Source organism: Caretta caretta, chromosome 3 (assembly GCF_965140235.1).
Source record: "Caretta caretta isolate rCarCar2 chromosome 3, rCarCar1.hap1, whole genome shotgun sequence".
Classification (NCBI taxonomy): domain Eukaryota; kingdom Metazoa; phylum Chordata; order Testudines; family Cheloniidae; genus Caretta; species Caretta caretta.
Window position 1 is genome coordinate 79375784 of NC_134208.1, and position 21079 is coordinate 79396862.

Sequence of the window (21079 nt, forward strand, 5' to 3'; positions counted from 1 at the left end):
TTTTTTGTTGAAGAATTGCCACTTTTAGGACTGTAATCAAGTGACCAAAGAGACTGAAGTGTTCTCCAACTGGTTTTTGAATGTTATAATTCTTGACGACTGATTTGTGTCCGTTTATTCTTTTACGTAGAGACTGTCCAGTTTGGCCAGCGTACATGGCAGAGGGGCACTGCTGGCACAGATGGCATATATCACATTGGTAGATGTGCAGGTGAACGAGCCTCTGATAGTGTGGCTGATGTGATTAGGCCCTATGATGGTGTCCCCTGAATAGATATGTGGACACAGTTGGCAACGGGCTTTGGTGCAAGGATAGGGTCCTGGGTTAGTGGTTCTGTTGTGTGGTTGCTGGTGAGTATTTGCATGCAGTGAAGTGAGCTGTAGCTCACAAAAGCTTATGCTCAAATAAATTTGTTAGTCTCTAAAGTGCCACAAGTACTCCTTTTCTTTTTGTGGATACAGACTAACAAGGCTGCTACTCTGAAACCTGTCATTATGCAAGGCACTGAATTTAGCCGAACGGAGTGGAAATCTATCAACTTCATGAAAAAAACTCATACAGATACAGACAGACTTCATCTTCCTTTCCAAATGCAAACAGATGGACATCATACCAAAAGGACTGAAGGTAAAACATCCATTACAATCTACATACCACACAGACTATGCTGACAACTTGTGCCACACACTCTCAAAGAAACTGCGGAACCACCTGATCAACATCTTCTATAGCAAACAGGGAAAGATTAAGAATGAGCTCTCAAAACTGTATACTCTCATAAAAAAACAACCTTCCACACAAACTTCCTCGTGGCTGGACTTTAGTGAGCCACACAAAATATGGTCCATAAAGCATTTGCTGGTGGTTCAGGATGAGCTGGCTGGTTGACTCTCCTGGATTCTAGTTGCTGCAGTTTCATTAAAGATTGATTGGGGAAAAAATCCTAAAATTCTTTCCTGAAATTACATTTAAATGAAGGATAAAATGAAATACAAGTTAAATAATCATGTGTCAGAGAGGAGGCAGTCCACAGATGAATGAATGTGAGAGCAGTAGCTCACAAAACAATACCGTTAAGATGTCATCCACAAGATGAAAATGTTTGAGAACCCCTAAATATGGTCATTTAGAGACAACCAAGTGCTGTCTGGCTTTGTTTTGTCCCAGTGCTAATATCCATGACACATGCAATTGGTGTCAGTGTTTCTCTTTGTCCTCCGAATCTCCGTAACTTCATAACACTCCAGTTCATTCTTAGGGGAATAAAACTGCAAGAATAACTTGAGTGAGATCCATGACCTGTGTTACACTGAAGGACAGACTTGAAATCCATTAAAGAGACTTAGGAAAAGGATGACTCACTGCTTGCTCCTCCTCGGTGCCAGACATGGCACAGGAGCTGTCTTCCCATCAAGTACCTGCCTCTGACCATGGCTCTGCCTCCGTGGTGGCCTGCCTTTTCCTGTGACTTGGCCCCCCCAGCCAGGTCACTTTAAAGTCTCTCTCCTTCCAGATTTCAGAGGAACAGCCGTGTTAGTCTGTATTCGCAAAAAGAAAAGGAGTACTTGTGGCACCTTAGAGACTAACCAATTTATTTGAGCATGAGCTTTCGTGAGCTACAGCTCACTTCATCAGATGTTTACCGTGGAAACTGCAGCAGACTTTATATACACACAGAGAATATGAAACAATACCTCCTCCCACCCCACTGTCCTGCTGGTAATAGCTTATCTAAAGTGATCAACAGGTGGGCCATTTCCAGCACAAATCCAGGTTTTCTCACCCTCCACCCCCCCACACAAATTCACTCTCCTGCTGGTGCTAGCCCATCCAAAGTGACAACTCTTTACATAATCAAGTCGGGCTATTTCCTGCATAGATCAAGGTTTTCTCACATCCCCACCCCCACCCCCATACACACACAAACTCACTCTCCTGCTGGTAATAGCTCATCTAAACTGACCACTCTCCAAGTTTAAATCCAAGTTAAACAGAGCATCTGGGGGGTGGGGGGGGTGTAGGAAAAAACAAGAGGAAACAGGCTACCTTGCATAATGACTTAGCCACTCCCAGTCTCTATTTAAGCCTAAATTAATAGTATCCAATTTGCAAATGAATTCCAATTCAGCAGTTTCTCGCTGGAGTCTGGATTTGATGAAGTGAGCTGTAGCTCACGAAAGCTCATGCTCAAATAAATTGGTTAGTCTCTAAGGTGCCACAAGTACTCCTTTTCTCCTTCCAGAGTATTTCATGCATAAAAAGCAAGGGGACTTAATGTAAATAAACTGAGTTCAGAGGAAATAGAGGGGAATGACCCTCTCAAAGTGCATCAGAATCTGGCACTCCCTTCCCTCAGGAAGGGGCCATTAAGCAGCAGTTGTTTGGGAAGCTCCTACCTTCAATCACTCCTTTCCTCAGCTGCTGAAAGTCTGAGGTCTTCCCTGGTCTGCCAGCAAATGAGCATCTCTGCTCCCCTTTTAAGCTCCTCCTCCAGTCTCTATATGCTGAAAAAGGGAACAGTCCAACACATGACCACATCTAATTCCCATGATGGAACTCTGTAATTTAATATAATGCCTCTTAAAAATAAAACAGGAATGCATAAAATGCTGAGTTCATATCTATACATGAGGGAAGTGCAATATGTTCCCTTTGAGTCTCACTGATTTGCTGTTTGGGGTGCAGGGTAAAAAAATTGTTGAGATAAAGCTGCCATTGTAAGGAACAGGATGCTCAGTGTCGCATAAAAAAACTAATGAAAAAAAGTGTTTGGGTCTAGCCTCCCTGCAACAAACTTTGAGGAAATTTGAATTTAGATATGAATCCTGTTCAGGTTGGGTCCTTTCCTACTTTTTACAAAGAGAAGGAAAATATAGATACATTTCATGTGAATGAAAGATAATACTCCATGATAACTAAATATGGGTAGGTATTAAACGTTCTTCTAGATGCTTTCAATTAGTATCCTTACATGTTTTATATTGTACCACTAGCCTTTTCGCAAATGACTACATTGGTCAAGTAAAACCAGAAGAAGTTCTGAAGACTTACAGATTTTTTTTAAAAAAAAATGGTTTTATTTATTTTATTTTTAATTCAGAAGACCAGCACATTTTCGAGAATTATTTTTGTAGCTCTCATACACCACAGAACGTGACACCCATCGTGTACCCTGTGGTTTGGGCACATATTACAAAAATGTGAAGAACAGGTATCTTGTAATCAAAAATTAATCTTGGCACATCTTTTCCCGTAATCTTGTGTCATCGGGTTATATCACTTACAAATGTCAAGTATTTATAAGCAACCTATGAAAAAAGGGTACCCCGATATTCTAAAGACAAGGAAAAAGCAGGTTAACCGTTTTACTCATGTGTGCAGGGTATTAGGTATAGTCAGAATCACATTATAAAAGCGGGTGCCCGTATTGGGAAAATGAGTTACCATTGGGAGAACTCCAGCAGGAACCATGTTTCTATTGATGATCAATTTGTGAGGAATCCATCAGACCCTAAGACTATCTAGGAGGATTTGAGTAAGACTTTAGCTATAACTCGTGCACAGGTATTTTTAAGATTTAGATAATCATAACCTTTTCGGTAACTTTAATAAAATTGATAAGGCAGATTAGACATTATGAATGCCTGTGTTACTATCCTTGCTCTTCATGTGTTCCTAGAGACTCTAGATCTGAGACAAAGGACAGAGATTACTTTCACATGGAGCTGGAAACTGCAGCCACCAGAGCTGGACCCACAGTGGTATAGTACATAATTACTTAAAATAATAAATTAACTATATTCAATATAAATAAAATATAAGGCTACATGGTTCAGCTGAGGGCATACATCCCATTTTAATACACTGCACTGACATGAACTTACAGTAAAACCATGAAGAAGTGTATTAAAAGAACAGATTTAACTGATATTAAGCAAAGATAATAGAAAGAGAACATGATTACAAACAAAAGTATAGTATGGTTTCTAGTAACTAAAACTTAACAGGTTATTATCCTTTCCTAAGGAAGTTTTCTCATCTAAAGATTCCTCTCAGTGTCACAAGCCATTCCCCACCACCCAGGTCAGGATCCAGCTTTCATGGATGCAAAGATTGTTGATCTTTTGCTTCCCTCAGGGTATATCTACATTACAACAGCTATAGTGGTGCAGGAGCACCACTGTAGTGCTTCTGGTGAAGACACTCTAAACACTCTAAATGGGAAAGACCTCTCCCATTAGCTTAACAACTCCTGCTTCTGCAAGAGGCAGTAGCTCTGTCAGCAAGAGAAGCGCTCTCACTACACAGAGCTGTCCAACCGACCATTGCTTAGGTTGGTATAATTATCGTCGCTCAGGAGTGTGGATTATTCACACCCTTGATTGGCTCAAGTTATACCGAAGTAATTTGTTCTGTAGGCATAGCCTCAGTGATGAATACCAAAAATGTCTTCCCCTCCTACCTTTGTTTTATAGTCAAGTAAACCTTTGAAATGTATTCTTTGAAGTATAACCCAAATTTCCTCTCTCCCTCTGACTGTTCTTCAGGGTGCAGTTGCCATGTCATTCCTGTATTTATTTGCTTTTCCCATTGACTCAAAATGCAAATAAAGTTTTCATGGTCTCTGGCTCACCTTGTTCCCTTTACATTCAAGATCCAGGCAGATAGGCCACACAACATTCCTTTGTCTGGGACAAACTAGTTTACCATCCCTGCCTGGTTTCATGGTTTGAGCATATATTAAGTATACATATACATCTTTTTTAATTGTTACCCATACATACACCACTCAATTATTATGATGACCATTATGATATAAGCTTTAATTTGATGTGTTACACAACATTCTTAATAGATGAATGCTAAGACAGCAATGGATTAGTTGTAGTGAGTATGTCAGGTCTTATAGGAATTGCTTTACAGAACTATGAACCCTTTGCAAGTGGACACTGAGGGGCTCTTAGGGTCAGTGTGGGAATTTTGGGTTAGGATTAGGGTGTGGGCATTTTGGCCTAGATTCACTAAGGGATTTAGATACCTTAACCCCAATTCTAGGCTCCACTGTGATCCACAACCCCCCTGCTCAGCTGTCTCCTAATCCTGTAGAACCTAAACTCACTCAGCAGCTAAATCTTTGTTGTAAAAGTTCTGTAGATACCCAAGTTTCTGCCTCTTGGCATGCACACTGCTGCTTCGCTCTAGGTATCTGGACACCTATTTCATGCCTACACCTCAGTGCCATCCATGAACCAGAAAAGTTAGGGTCTCCTCTGCCTATTTTGTCTGCTGGGCCTGACCCAGTAGGCGTGCTTCAAGCACACCTAAATCCACACAAAATAGCTATCCCCAGTCTACCTTATAACCTTTATCTGCAGTGGTTAGTGTACTTATATGGGATGTGTGAGATCAGGGTTCAATTTCTCGGAGTTCCTGATGGGGAGAAAGGATTTGAGCAGGGTTCTCCTGCTTCTTGGGAGAGAGCTCTTGCCTCTGGACCATGGGATATTGTGGTGAGGTCTTTTTAATCTATCCTGTTGAAATAGTGTTACCAGATTTGGCCATTACATTGGGGTATGCTCATTTATAAAACAGATTTCAGAGTAGCAGCCGTGTTAGTCTGTATTCGCAAAAAGAAAAGGAGTACTTGTGGCACTTTAGAGACTGTTAGTCTCTAAGGTGCCACAAGTACTCCTTTTCATGTATAAGAGTTACTCTTCGTGCGGGTGGGGGGGGGGTCCTGTAATTCTATCAATGTACTGCTTGTGTCACTTGTGTTCTTACATGGAGCTCTACTTCTCCCTTTTGTAAGTTCCCTCCCAATGGAACTATCCTGCAGGGCCTAGGTCCCCCCGGGCTCGGTTCTTCCAACCCCAGAATCAGACAAACACACACACACGTCTGAGAGGAACGGGTTAATCAGCACTCCCAAGCTGACCCCTTATATGCCCCTGGACTCAGCAGACTTGGTCGAGCAGCATTTCCAAGCTGCCACCCTCAGATGCCCCAGATTCAGCATGTCCCTATACCCACTTTCACATCACAGTTGTTCTGGTAGTAACCTACTTGATGAGCAAACCCCATAGGATTTGTGGGTGCTGCAGAGATCTTTAGTTTAGGTATGAGTAGCGTTGCTGCAGAGTGAATGGGGAAGCCAAAAAATCCCGCACCCATGGGGTGGAGGAGGATGGAGAGAGAGAGAGAAGCAACCAGCTTAACTGTGAAAGTTATTTATTGCCAGGAATAACCACACAAGGGGAGCCAAACAAACAAAACAGTTATAATATTAAATCTAACTTAAATTTGATTATCAAAATCTGGTTTAGAAAACATAAGGACACATGTCAGAAGACTAAACCTAGAGAGCATGAGAGAGCTGGGTTCTCACCACTCCGTGAAGCTTGAACATTCAGGATTCCGAGATGGTGGGGGTAGCTGAGGGTCCGGAGTGCTGAAAACAGGCAGAGCCCCCAGCATAATCAGTCAGGAGAAGATGAAGTCCCATGTTGGATCCAGGCATCAGAACACTTTTTTGAGAGTGGATAGGGTTTTCTGTACGGAAAGAACAATGGTTCAAGGGAGATCACTAGATTTGTTTATGGGTAAACTGATGGCTCAATGGCGTATACTCAAGTTGTTTTGTTCAGGCTAGACAATAGGAGCTGATCATTCCTGGCTATAGGCGGTGTTCCTACAAGGAGCTCACAAATCAATTAGGCAGCTTCAGTATTTTGGATACCAGTAAAGGTTGCACTTTCACAATAAAGAGATTGCAGTGCAGTATTTGTATGAGGTGAACTGAAAAATACTAATTTCTTTTGTTTATCACTTTTACAGTGCAAATATTTTTAATAAAAATAATATTATGAAGTGAGCAGTGTACACTTTGTATTCTGTGTTGTAATTGAAATCAATATATTTTAAAATGTAGAAAAACATCCAAAATATTTAATAAATTTCAATTGGTATTCTATTGTTAACAGTGTGATGAAAACTGCGATTAATCATGATTACTTTTTTTGAGTTAATCGTGTGAGTTAACTGATTAATCGACAGCCCTATTATTTATTTATACAACCTTGAACAGCTTCAACACCAGAGGCTGAGAGAGCCCCATAGTACAGTATACCATCACCCACTTGCAGGGCTGCTCACGACACATGAGACCCAAGTTCAAATCCCTTCTCTATATCTGGGGGAGAGTGTGGGGGGAGGAACTGGACCTGGGTCTCCCACGTGAGTACCCTAAACACTGGGCTTAAAGTTATAAGGAGGCCGGTCATAGCATCTCCAACTGTTTATGAATGGCATCTAAGTCCTGAAAAATGTTTTGAGGCTGTAACTATTAAGCCGTTCATGTTGAATTAGCAGGCAGTTTTAGGGTTGTCCAATACTGCATTTTTAAAGAGAATACATTATTTGTCTGAAAATTTTTGCCTAGCTCCAGTGAACTGTTCAGTACCATTTCATGGATGCACTTGTTGAAGGATATCTGTGCATCTGGGAAAGAGGGAGAGAATAATAAAGTGAGCAAGCAAATATGCCATTTACAGTGTGTTCCATCTGTAGAACTGATATTATTACATTTCAAATATATGCCTCCAAATTTGAACTAATTGTATGAATTAATACACAAATCAATATGAGCATCAGCCTTCACATGCAATCCTGGTACTATATCCTCTGAACAATTCTGCAATTTTGTAATCAACCTTTTCTTCTTCTCCTCTGCACCCCTTCTTGTAAGGAAATCAACCAGCTCCCACTATTAGGCATGACCATGCCCATCACAGTTTCAGACAGTTTTATTTTAACATTCACATGATCAAATTATTCAGGAAATAACATGTTTGTGTTTGTAAAGTTCAATAGTGAAACTCAGACAGAATGTCATATCACAAATTTCGCCATGTTAAAAAAAAAAAAAAAGCCCCAAATACAGAAGCATCTTTTGCCCTGTAAGGTAATATTAAATAGAACAAATCCACTGGACAATTTTACATGCCTCTAACTGTGCTAGTAGGATGAAAATTCTCTAATTAGAAGTTTTAACTGTCTATACTGTAGACTAATTAATTGCTGGAAAGCCTGTCACGTCACTGATGCATGTATTTATGACTCCATGAGAATGCAGTGAAGTTATAGAAAGAACTGGCTATTAGAGAGCTGTTACAGGGCATTGTGTCAATAATACATGGATTAAGAGTCTCCAGGAGGACACATTGACAAGACAGACCATATTAGCTCAGTAAGAGGAATCACAGTCCATCATATGATGCCAATGATTTATAGGTTAAGTATGGCGAACTGTCTCATATACTGCCATTGAGATCGCTGGAAAACAGATTAATTTTGTCACTCACATGTCAAAGAAAATTAAAACCAAAATTTATGTATTTGGAAATGTCTAATTCATGAGTTTGAGAAGAGTGTTATCTATCCTATCATCCGGAGGCATGATATAAACTACTGAAAACTGAGAAGCCATTAACTGTGGCTTTCCTTGCTTTATTAGATTTAAGCTAAAACCTCTGTTGTTTAGCTGAATTGTATGTATAGTACCAAAAGAAAAATTAAAAATAATTTTACCACAGTTATTTACTAGTTGTATTGAAGTAGCACCTATAGATCGCAACAAAAATTGGGGCCTCATTGTGTTATGCACTGAAGGAATACATAGCAAGACCAAACGTATTAAATTTAACCGTAATATTTACAGTTTCCCCATTTTACAGCTGGGGAATTGAGAAGTTAAAAAACTTGCCCATGTTCACACAAGAAATTTGTGGCAGAGACAGGCATTGAACACTGATCTAAGTCCCAGTTCAGTGCCTTAACCACAACACCATCCTTTCTTCTGGCAAATATAAAACTTTAAATCATTGTGTGTATAGATAGATGGAGAGAGAGAATGAACGAACAAACGAACATGAACATTATTTAGGAAAATTGTATTCAGAACTATAAAAAAAAAAAGTGGATCCTATGCTATCTATTCATAGATTTCAAGGCCAGAAGGGACAACTGTGATCATCTAGTCTGCCCTCCTGTATAAAGCAAGAAATTCCATTGATTCATTCCTGTTTGAACTAGAGCACATCTTTTAGAAAAAGGAAAACCCTGCCCCAAAGCTGATCCAAAGGTTAGTTATTTTCACTTTTTGTCTGCTAAACTGAAGAGCTAATCATAAAAGTTTTGTACCCCCATGTACGTATTTATAGAATGATGAAGTCACCACTTAACCATCTCTTTGTTAAACTGAATACATTGAGCTCCTGAAGTCAATCACTAAAAGGCATGTTTTAATCATTCTCACGGCTCATCTCTAACCCCTCTTCAATTTATCAATCTCCTGGAATTGGCTTAATTTTTGAGGTATTTATATATAAAATAATTACATAGTTCTCTGATGGGATTTTGAGAGGCAAGAACTAACTCACATATCTATTACATTATCTTAATTTTGGCAAAACAGCAGCAAAAATCCCCAACCTGACGATCATGACTTCTTGCTGGCATGAATGAAGTACGAAGTCTGGATTCTGGAGCCTGACGCTAACCAGGTCAATACCCTCCTCTATATAGCTGCTCAAGATAGTCCACCATTCATACTAGGGATTAATCCTATCCTCCTGCCTTGCACTTTTAGCATTCCCTTATTATCAGAAAAAATGTTTACAAATTCAGGGGATGCTGCAGGCAAGCCAAATAAAGTCAATATCATATGATTGCTGCTATGCAATTGAACCAGTCAGAAAAATAACATTGTTTAACTAAAAAGCAAACATCAAATGTGTGAACAAAAGACTGCACTGCATTTCACAGAATGCTACAGTGTCAAGGGATCAGAGTAGCAGCCAGGTTCACATACAAGAACATAAGCTTCCATCTAGTCCATACAAAACATTCTTGCAGCACAGAGAAAATAGAGATGACAACTCAGAATCATTTACCTGAAAATATTCTTGAATAAGAAGAGACAATAAAGAGAGAAGAGCAAAAAGGCTGATTTTAAAATACAAAACATACCTCATAAATGTAGCTTGTTTTTAAAAGTGCAGTTTTGCTTTGAAATAGTCTATGTAAAAGATAGCACCTTCTTACTCAGGCCTGCTACCTGAGTATAGTCAGATTCATATCTGTCAAAAATAAGGGGTAATAAATTGAAAAGAATGCCAGTCAGGTAGAACAAATACAGCTCTGGCAGAGTGAACTGTATACTTGTGTGGCTTGTACATCATCAGTACAGTTGCATAACTAAAAGTTTCAGGGTATGTCTACACTGCAAAAAAAAAAAAAAAAGACCTGCAACAGTGAGTGTCAGAACATAGGTCAACTGACTCAGGCTCACACTACAGGGCTAAAAAACCCAGAAGTGTAGACATTCAACCTCAGGCTGAACCCTGGGTTTTGAAATCCGAGGGGGGTGGGTCTCAGAACCTAGGCGTATGCCTAAGCCACATTCTCTACCTCAGATTTTTGGCCCTGTAGCCAAATTGACCTGGGTTCTGAGATTCATTGCTGCACGTCTGTTTTTTGCAGTGTAGAGATATCCTCATTTGCAAAGCTACTTTACAACCCCATTATTTTCTCTGTTTTGCTCTCAGTTACACTTATGCAACCCCACTGAAAGTAATAAAGTTGCAGAATTGTATCTGAAGGCAATACTTGACCTGTAGAATCTTTATCACTGTTAATACATGAGTCTGATAGAAAACAGCTGAACTTCCAGATCCCAGCCAGAGTTTTTAGGTCTGGCAGATAGAAAAGCCATCTCTAGCTGTAAACTATTTGTGATTGGGAAATTATTGAGAAAAATAACCACTGAACATGACAACACTATTTTATAGTCAATTTTCAGATAGTCATGCACTTTAAGAATTAATCACATCCTGCAGCTTATTCCTTACTTGAAGTCAAAATGCTCCATTTTTGATATCACAATTGGTTGCTATAGAAATATAGTCAGGTCACAACAGGGAATTATGATTTCAGGTGAAGAATAAGGAACATGGGCAGATGAACCCGTAAGAAACGAGAGCTATTTCTCTTGCTTATCATAATAAGTTCAGAGAACAGAAATGAAATACACTTTGTACTATATATATATATATACACACACACACATATATACACACACGCACACAGAACAAACAGCTTATTTTGAATTTGGAGAAATATGCAATTCTATCTAGAGCTGAACAAACACATATATATGCAGTAACATCTTGCTCCTGAAGGCCCCAATCCTGCAAAGGCAGTACAAACTGTGAGTAGTCCTTTGAAGTTAATGGGACTACTCACAGTGAGTGAAGTTAAGCATGTGCTTAAGTATTTGCAAGATTCAGCCTGATTAATATGAGCTGCATAAAGCTAAATAAATGAAGCTGGATAAATTTCACTCCTCCTCATCCCTTCTTCCACAAAATAAAGAATGCTATGGGAATGTAACCTCCAATTAATTAGATATTGCATTCACTGATTTTTAACCAGATGTCATGAGGGAGCAGGAAGCTTGGAATATAGCAAAAGATTCTAATTTCCTAACAGGAAATAATAAGTAATACCTGGCTCTTTCATAGCACTTTTCATTAATAGATCTCAAAGGCTCAGATCAAAGGTCACCAAGCAAGCCAGTGACACAACCAGCAAGAGAACCTAGGTCTCTTGAATACTAGTCCAGCACTCTACTTGCTAAGCAACACTGCCTCCCTAAATAAATGAAAGCAAGACAGCATATGCTAACACGGTTGGTCCTCAAACTTTTCCATAGCACGACCCCCACGTTACCAAAAAAAAAAAAAAAAAGAAGTTCAGGTTATCTTTCCATCTACACAAAAAAGAAAGAGGATGGTCATAACAGGGATGTGGTAACAACTTTCAGTTTGAAAACCCTTATGCTAAAGGATGATCAGAGGCATAGAACAGCTTCCATACAAGGACAGATTAAAAAGAGTGGGAAAAGAGCTTAGAAAAGAGATGACTAAGGGAATGTATATTATAGAAGTCTATAAAGTCATGAATGGTGTGGAGAAAAAGTGTTATTTACCCCTTCACATAACACAAGAACCAGGGCTCTCACTCTTGAAATGAACAGGCTGCAGGTTTAAAACAAACATAAGGAAAGACTTCTTCACAGTAACCTGTCTAACTTGTTGGTGGAGCATCTTGTGAAGGCTAAAAGTATAACTAGCTTCAAGAAAAGTATTAGATACATTCATGAAGGGTAGATCTATTAATGGCTATTGGGATTTCTTACCCATACCCTTTTGTTTTTTGTTAAGGGGTCCTTGAGAGCAGAGCTGCTTTAAAGGGGTGGGAGAAAGGGGAAAAAACAAACAAACCATCATTCCCTCTCCAAGATCTTATTGTTTGGTTTCTTCTCTCTCCTGAAAGTTCCTTTCGTTGTGGCATGTGGCTATAAATGAATGCTATATTTTCAACTATTATCCAGAGCAGAGAGGAAACAGACTTTCTTTTTATTTCCCTAATTAAGGACTTCCCTGGTTAATGGAGTTATTTCTACAATTGAGCTGGATGAAAAAACTGCCACAAAGATTCTTACCTGAAAAGGAAGTGTCAACAGTTGCTCATTCTAAGGTGAGGGGCAAAAAAAAAAAGAATGAACCTGAATTCACCAACTTTCAAATAATTGGTAGCTCTTAAGCTACAGCCAGCTCAACTATGGCTAAATTTCAGAAAGTCACAGGTGTAGTGCTCTGTGATCAAGCAAAATGGGTGGTGTGGGTGTTTAACACCTCTGAAAATCAGACCACTTTTATTGGGTTTCAAAATATAGAGTTAAGAACTGAACTTCAAGGCACTCAAATTTGAAAATTTAGATCCAATTGAACTTCATTTTGAAGAATGCCACTCATTGTCCCAAGGTTATGTACATTCCACACAAATATGATGTCCCCTGACTTTTCATGTTGAAAAATTATTTTAATAAAAAGCCATGAAATTGAGGTTATCATTTTAATTGTCCTGCATAAATAACTGTTTGTATCTATTGTTTTGGGCCTTTTTACCTTCTGAACCCCATATTTGGGCTTAGGCAGAAGTAGGATTCTGAACAAAGTTCACATTTCTTTACAGTACAGCAACCTTATCTCTCCCCCATGGGTTACTGTGGCTATTTTTAGTTTAATTTTGATTTTACTAAATATTGTCTTCTAAAAGGCTCTTATTTATTTTAAAATACCATCCGTTAATGTATTAATCAAATGATAGATTGCAGAGGAGAAAATATCTGTATTGAAAAATTGCTATTTGAGAATAATGTGTATGCAGTTGTATGGGAAGTTTATGCAACATGGATTAGTGGTATAATTATGGGTGTAGATAACCTTCCATTTGATGCTGATCTATGTCCATGCTTACTGTGTACCTGTATATGTCCTATCCTGCATGCTTCTACATGTACACTGACCCGTATGCCGGTGCAGAAACCTTTTAAAGCTAATGGAGCTGTTGAAAGTCACAGGAGCCTACCTAGAGCAGCAGCATGTAATTATTCACTGGGCAAAAATACAAACTTCCTCTGCATTACTCATGCTCTCTAGACCCCTGGTAATCCCTCTTATGTCATTTTTTAAAAATATCCTCTCAAGTTCACTAGTGTATTATAAAGATTTCCTGAGTGGGCTATCTTGTGGGGAGGTGGTGGGGCGTGGGGGTAGGGTGGAGGGACCCTTCCTCTGAACAGGACGGAGAGTGAGGGGATCTACTGGGACTTGCAGGGATGGGCCAGCCAGCTCCTGGCTGGGAAGAGGTGTATTAGTAGTTCCTACTGTCATTCCTATGGCAGTTCCTGGACAACTTGTTCCCAGTGCCACCCCTCGGCAGCTGGTGCTCATGCCCCATCCTTCCCCTGGGACTGGTGTCTCGACTGGGACCTGTGATGGTCCTACCTGCTCCCCAGCAGCCAACCTTATCTCATATGCCATGGTGGCCCTACTCCAGGTGCCACATTAGTCTCCTTCCCTCATGTGAAACATCGATCTGACCCATCCCACCCCCAATATTTCCACTGAGGGGGTGCTAGTCCCAACCCTGGTTCCACTGTCTGTGGAGATACCAATATTTCCTTTGTAGCTTCCTAAGACAACATTGGCAAGCAAACATGAAGCATACTTTCAAGTTTCACTCATATTTTCAAGCTCTCATTTTTGGCTAATATAAAGAGTTGCATCACTGCTGTACTCATTTATTTATTTGTCAACCCAATTAGTTGTTCATATGTTATGCTGTACTTTATTTTTAGTACTAGATTTGCAACTGGTACCGGAAAATAAGACCTGTCAAAGCATGGATTCAGTGGGAGAAAAAAATTCTCCTGAGTTAGTGAATAAAAATGAAACAGTTTAGCCACTGTGCAGCTATCAGCAGTCAGAACTAGGATGGGTACTACGGCTCCATAAATACTCATTAAAAGAACTAATAACTGTAGATGGTTACAAGTACATTAGCTAGAGAGCCTCTTAGCACAATATAATAGATGTGTAGGGTAAGTGCAGACTTCATCTGATGGTGTCTTCCTCTTTTCCTCAAGGGAGTAATTAAAGTCTGTTTAAACGAAGCAAACAGATCTAGTGTAGGATTTTACCTGTATGGGGGATGGATTAAAAATGTTTCCTAATGAAGGTTAAAATGGTGTCACATGGACAGAAGACTCCTTAGGAACAGTATAATTAATAAGGTGTGAAAGTCACAGGAAAAGCCCAGATTTGGGTTTCTTGCTTGGTTGAAAATGAAAATCATTATCTATAATCATGGTAGATATCCCAGAAAAACAAGTCAAACAAATATGGACCTAACTAGACATTGCCTTAAATTACAGGAATCATCTCCTTTCTGTCTCTTCCTCCATTACATTTGCTTCTACAGATTAGCTATACTGCATTGTCTAGTATCTGAAACGGAATGCAACGTCAAAAGATAAGTCAGACAATCATGCTAATATTCTCTGGCAATAATTCTTAAGAAATGTTCTATACATAACCACTTCAACAACCATAATACATGTGTGCATTTCCACCGGAGCACAGATCAGGCTATTTCCTGGGGATCAATGATTGAATGGGGTTAATAGCCCTTGGCTGCACATCAGGCTAACTCCTTCTAGAAGGTCATAAATTGCAAGAAAATGTCCTGCTTCTTGATTGTTATTACTTAACTATTAATGTGTGTTTTGGTCACTTCAGATCCATGGCCTGTGTCATGCTTCCATAAATCTCCTCTCTGGTGCACTACTGTTCCAGTCAATGGCGTGCTATTAATTAGCAAAGCTATGCCAGTACCAATCTCTTCAAATCTTCCCTTTGTATATTCATTCTAGTCTTCAGAAAGCTCCTGGAAAAAATCAATGTAATGTACCACATTATAAAATATCCAATGAAGTTATAAACAGTATAAAGAGGTGAGTTAGGAGAAGGAATTTAGGAGATGCATATAGAGAGAGAATGGGTGATTCTATAGCTTGCTGGTAAGAGCAGTCACCTGGGAGGTGGGAGACAGTTGCCAACTTTCACGCGGTAAATAAGCACGCCGTCTTTCACAATAAGCCAAAAATCAAGCTAATCCCATTTCAAAACAAGGCCAAAACAAGCCAGTCCCTAAGAACCCCAACATGCTATGTGACTAGATCCCCCGGCGTGCAGTCTGGGACTGTGGTGGTCCCGCTGTGTGCTCCTGACTCTCTCCCTCCCTTACCCCTTGCCCCCTTGCTGGGGGGGGGGGGGAGATCAAAAGAAGCAGAAAGCTACAAGCCAAAAACTAGCCAACAAGCAACTCACAAGCCGATTAAGCCAAAAACACGCCCAATGTCTGTGTTTTTTCCGTGAGTTTGGCATGTCTGCCAGGGTCACGTCCTTTTGCTCCAATGACTGATTATCCAAAATGAAACAGCTTCAACAGGAGAGATTAAGAAGGTAACATCTCATATTTTAGGGCATCTACATGAGAAGGGGGAGACCCCTGTTCAACGTCTTTCTCCCCAGCAAGCAGAGAAAAGAACTGAACCTTCGTCTCACATATCCTAGTTGAGTATTCTAACCACTAGGCTGATGGCTATAAGGGAACTAATATCTCCACCTCTTCCAGCTGGATTCTGAACGGGGCCTGATTCTGTGGGTGTCCTCAGAGACATCCACTGGGTTGGGAACTGCAGGTAACATAGGTATTCTCTTCCCCTTCCCCTCCCCTCCCCCACCCCAAGTTCCCATGGATAATGCTGGGGCTTAGGTGTCCAGACACCTAGAGTAAGCCAGCAGTTTGCATGCCCAGAGGCAGAAATTTAGGTATCTAGGGAATGTTTATAGCAGGCATTTAGGTTACAAGTGAGTTTAGGCTCCTACAGGGTTAGGCAGAAGCTGAGAGGGGGTTTTGTGGATGTGTGATGCCCAAAACTGGGATTGTGGTGCCTAAATCCCATTGCAAATCTGGGCCTTATTGGTTTTGTAAGGCAATGTAATAATATTGTCAATACTTGGGCATATTTTTCAACTGCTCTCATAGATAATTTCTTTTATCATGCCTGCATTTTGACCCTAATTACTGAAAGAATTGGCTCCTTGATTTAGCTTTACCAGATTATCCCAATGAAATTTAAGGCTCTTCCATTTATCTAAACTTACTTTCAGCAAAAGCTTACATGTACTGCCTGATCTTCAGCTGGCATAGATGTGGGTAATTCTTTTGACTTTAACCAGTTACAGATCTGTACCATAATATCACTTGAAGATCTTTCAGAAGTGTGGGAAACATTCCATATACTTTCTACATGAGAAATGTCAGTCTCAAATGGAGGGCTTTTTGGGGTTTTTTTTGTTGTTGTTTTTTTTTTTTTAAATAAAAATGAAACCCCTTTTCATTAGACCATCAGAGTGCTCTGTGTCTGGACATCATCCACAATTTCCATCGTAAATCCTTAAAGAAAAAATGTACATATTATAACCAATGAAACCACTCGGGGAACAGAAAATATTTCAAAATATCACGAATTTAATAAAGAACAATATCCTACTACAGAATACTATAGGGAAGTTTAAAAGTTCTATAGAAAGATCAACATTTTCTATTAAATTGTATAGGGCTTCTCTAGGGGATGTATTTCCATATGTGTAATCTATACAACATTAAAGTTCTCAAGCTAAACTTTTGCATTTTAAACCAGCACGTGTAAGACTAAGCTTAACACACTGCAATTTGCCTTTCACTTTGAAATACAAATTGAACCTTTTATATTACTGTTCTGGATCCTGAACATAATGTTCTGTAGGCTTCTATTAGTTCAGATTGGCTGCCATGGAAACTGGAGTGTGTAGTTTTTTGGGTTTTTTTAACCTAAGTCATTTGTCTCTTTCCTCATTTCTTTAAAACAAAATTCAATGATGGCCTAAACAAGTAAAGACAACATCTTGTTTGTTGGGAGGGGTTACTGTTCAGTCTAGAATTTTGGGAGTGGAGTGTATTTAGTATTCACAAAAGGTGACAGATTTGCACTGGTGTCCTCTATTTATACCGAGAACATGTTTGTTGTTATGTGTTAAAAAAATTTACACCACCAGGACAGCATTTTAGGAGCACAGCTACAGTCAGCATAACTGATGGAAGAATTCATTCTCTCTCTCCTTGGAAAATAAGGGAGTTCAAGGTGGTAAAGATAGGATGTTCATCAAAGTAGTTGAAAATGAGTGCATTGATCCCTTGGGGATACTCTGAATTCTAACCCTGGAACTACTACTGTCAGATATTTGGACATTTAGGGTCTTGATTATTAAAAAAATAAGTATATCAATTTTTGTGCCCATTTTGCATATGCAATTGTATTCCTAATTTATATTTCCATATGAGTGCACAACTAAATGGATAATTTGTATGCAGAAATATTCAGGAAAATACATAACTGGCCATTTACACACAGCATTAGCTGATTTTTGTGAGCAATCGTGGTAACAGAGTGTGTAAATTAGAGTTTTGTTTCTTGTAGCCTCTATACCTATTCTCAGCTGATGTACAAAACCACTACTCCACTGTCCAAAGGAGAATAACTTATAGGCCATGAACCAGGATATGCTTGTATTCTGTGAAGCTCATGTCACTATTATGATATGTATCCTGTTTTGATCTTACAGTGTAAAATCTTTTCAAGTATTCTCCCTCATCAATGTCCACAGTAGCAATCTTATGTCCGGGGGACAAAGGGATAACAGCTAGGTTACTGGGATGCAGGTCCTTTGCTACTCACTTAGATGTCAGTATATATGTCTGTCTGCTAGCCTGGGCTAGAATTTTGGGTTTGACTTTTTGATACTCTTACACTAATGTGTAAAAAAGGGCCAAACACACTGATGTTGCTTCTGCCTAGTCAGCTGGATTTGTTAGTACAATGGGAACAGATAGGAACAGTTAGAGTGTTACTGGAGAGCACAGTTTAAGATTGCCTCAACCTCTATCTCAAGGCAAAATCAAGCAACCAGTTGGGAGGGGCAAAGGGGCTTGTGGGTTGGGGGTGGGGAAGAGGTTTAAAACACTAAAAGACCAAAGAAATGCTGACTGGAGCACAACCTCACTCCTTACCCCTCCCATGGGGTACAAAAGGAGTGGGATGACGACCCCAGACCCAAAATGGAACATCATGCTAAGTTGTAAGGGGTGGGACTGTGGGTGTGTATTTCAGGTATATTTGGGCCTGTTTCATAGATATTAAGGTCAGAAGGGACCATTATGATCATCTAGTCCGACCTCCTGCACAACACAGGCCACAGAATCTCATCCACCCACTCCTGCGAAAAACCTCTCACCTATGTCTGAGCTATTGAAGTCCTCAAATCGTGGTTTAAAGACTTCAAGGAGCAGAGAATCCTCCAGCAAGTGACCTGTGCCCCATGCTACAGAGGACGGGGAAAAACCTCCAGGGCCTCTTCCAATCTGCCCGGGAGGAAAATTCCTTTCCGACCCCAAATACGGCGATCAGCTAAACCCTGAGCATATAGGCAAGATTCGCCAGACAGATACCCAGGAAAGGATTTTCTGCAGTAACTCAGATCCCACCCCATCTAACATCCCATCACAGGCCATTGGGCCAATTTACCATGAATATTTAAAGATCAATTAAGTGTCAAAATCATGTTATCCCATCATACCATCTCCTCCATAAACTTATCGAGTCTAATATTAAAGTCAGATAGGTCTTTTGCCCCAACTGCTTCCCTTGGAAGGCTATTCCAAAACTTCACTCCTCTGATGGTTAGAAACCTTCATCTAATTTCAAGTCTAAACTTCCCAATGACCAGTTTATATCCATTTGTTCTTGTGTCCACATTGGTACTGAGCTTAAATAATTCCTCTCCCTCTCTGGTATTTATCCCTCTGATATATTTATAGAGAGCAATCATATCTCCCCTCAATCTTCTTTTAGTTAGGCTAAACAAGCCAAGCTCCTTGAGTCTCCTTTCATAAGACAGGTTTCAGAGGAACAGCCGTGTTAGTCTGTATTCGCAAAAAGAAAAGGAGTACTTGTGGCACCTTAGAGACTAACCAATTTATTTGAGCATGAGCTTTCGTGAGCCACAGCTCACTTCATCAGATGTGTACCGTGGAAACTGCAGCAGACTTTATATACACACAGAGAATATGAAACAATACCTCCTCCCACCCCACTGTCCTGCTGGTAATAGCTTATCTAAAGTGATCAACAGGTGGGCCATTTCCAGCACAAATCCAGGTTTTCTCACCCTCCACCCCCCCACACAAATTCACTCTCCTGCTGGTGCTAGCCCATCCAAAGTGACAACTCTTTACATAATCAAGTCGGGCTATTTCCTGCATAGATCCAGGTTTTCTCACTTCCCCCCCACCCCCATACACACACAAACTCACTCTCCTGCTGGTAATAGCTCATCTAAACTGACCACTCTCCAAGTTTAAATCCAAGTTAAACCAGAATATCTGGGGGGAGGGGGGGGAGGAAAAAACAAGAGGAAACAGGCTACCTTGCATAATGACTTAGCCACTCCCAGTCTCTATTTAAGCCTAAATTAATAGTATCCAATTTGCAAATGAATTCCAATTCAGCAGTTTCTCGCTGGAGTCTGGATTTGAAGTTTTTTTGTTTTAAGATAGCGACCTTCATGTCTGTGATTGCGTGACCAGAGAGATTGAAGTGTTCTCCGACTGGTTTATGAATGTTAGAATTCTTGACATCTGATTTGTGTCCATTTATTCTTTTACGTAGAGACTGTCCAGTTTGACCAATGTACATGGCAGAGGGGCATTGCTGGCACATGATGGCATATATCACATTGGTGGATGTGCAGGTGAACGAGCCTCTGATAGTGTGGCTGATGTTATTAGGCCCTGTGATGGTGTCCCCCGAATAGATATGTGGGCACAATTGGCAACGGGCTTTGTTGCAAGGATAAGTTCCTGGGTTAGTGGTTCTGTTGTGTGGTATGTGGTTGTTGGTGAGTATTTGCTTCAGGTTGCGGGGCTGTCTGTAGGCAAGGACTGGCCTGTCTCCCAAGACTTGTGAGAGTGTTGGGTCATCCTTTAGGATAGGTTGTAGATCCTTAATAATGCGTTGGAGGGGTTTTAGTTGGGGGCTGAAGGTGACCGCTAGTGGCGTTCTGTTATTTTCTTTGTTAGGCCTGTCCTGTAGTAGGTAACTTCTGGGAACTCTTCTGGCTCTATCAATCTGTTTCTTTACTTCTGCAGGTGGGTATTGTAGTTGTAAGAAAGCTTGACAGAGATCTTGTAGGTGTTTGTCTCTGTCTGAGGAGTTGGAGCAAATGCGGTTGTATCGCAGAGCTTGGCTGTAGACGATGGATCGTGTGGTGTGGTCAGGGTGAAAGCTGGAGGCATGCAGGTAGGAATAGCGGTCAGTAGGTTTCCGGTATAGGGTGGTGTTTATGTGGCCATTGTTTATTAGCACTGTAGTGTCCAGGAAGTGGATCTCTTGTGTGGACTGGACCAGGCTGAGGTTGGTGGTGGGATGGAAATTGTTGAAATCATGGTGGAATTCCTCAAGGGCTTCTTTTCCATGGGTCCAGATGATGAAGATGTCATCAATATAGCGCA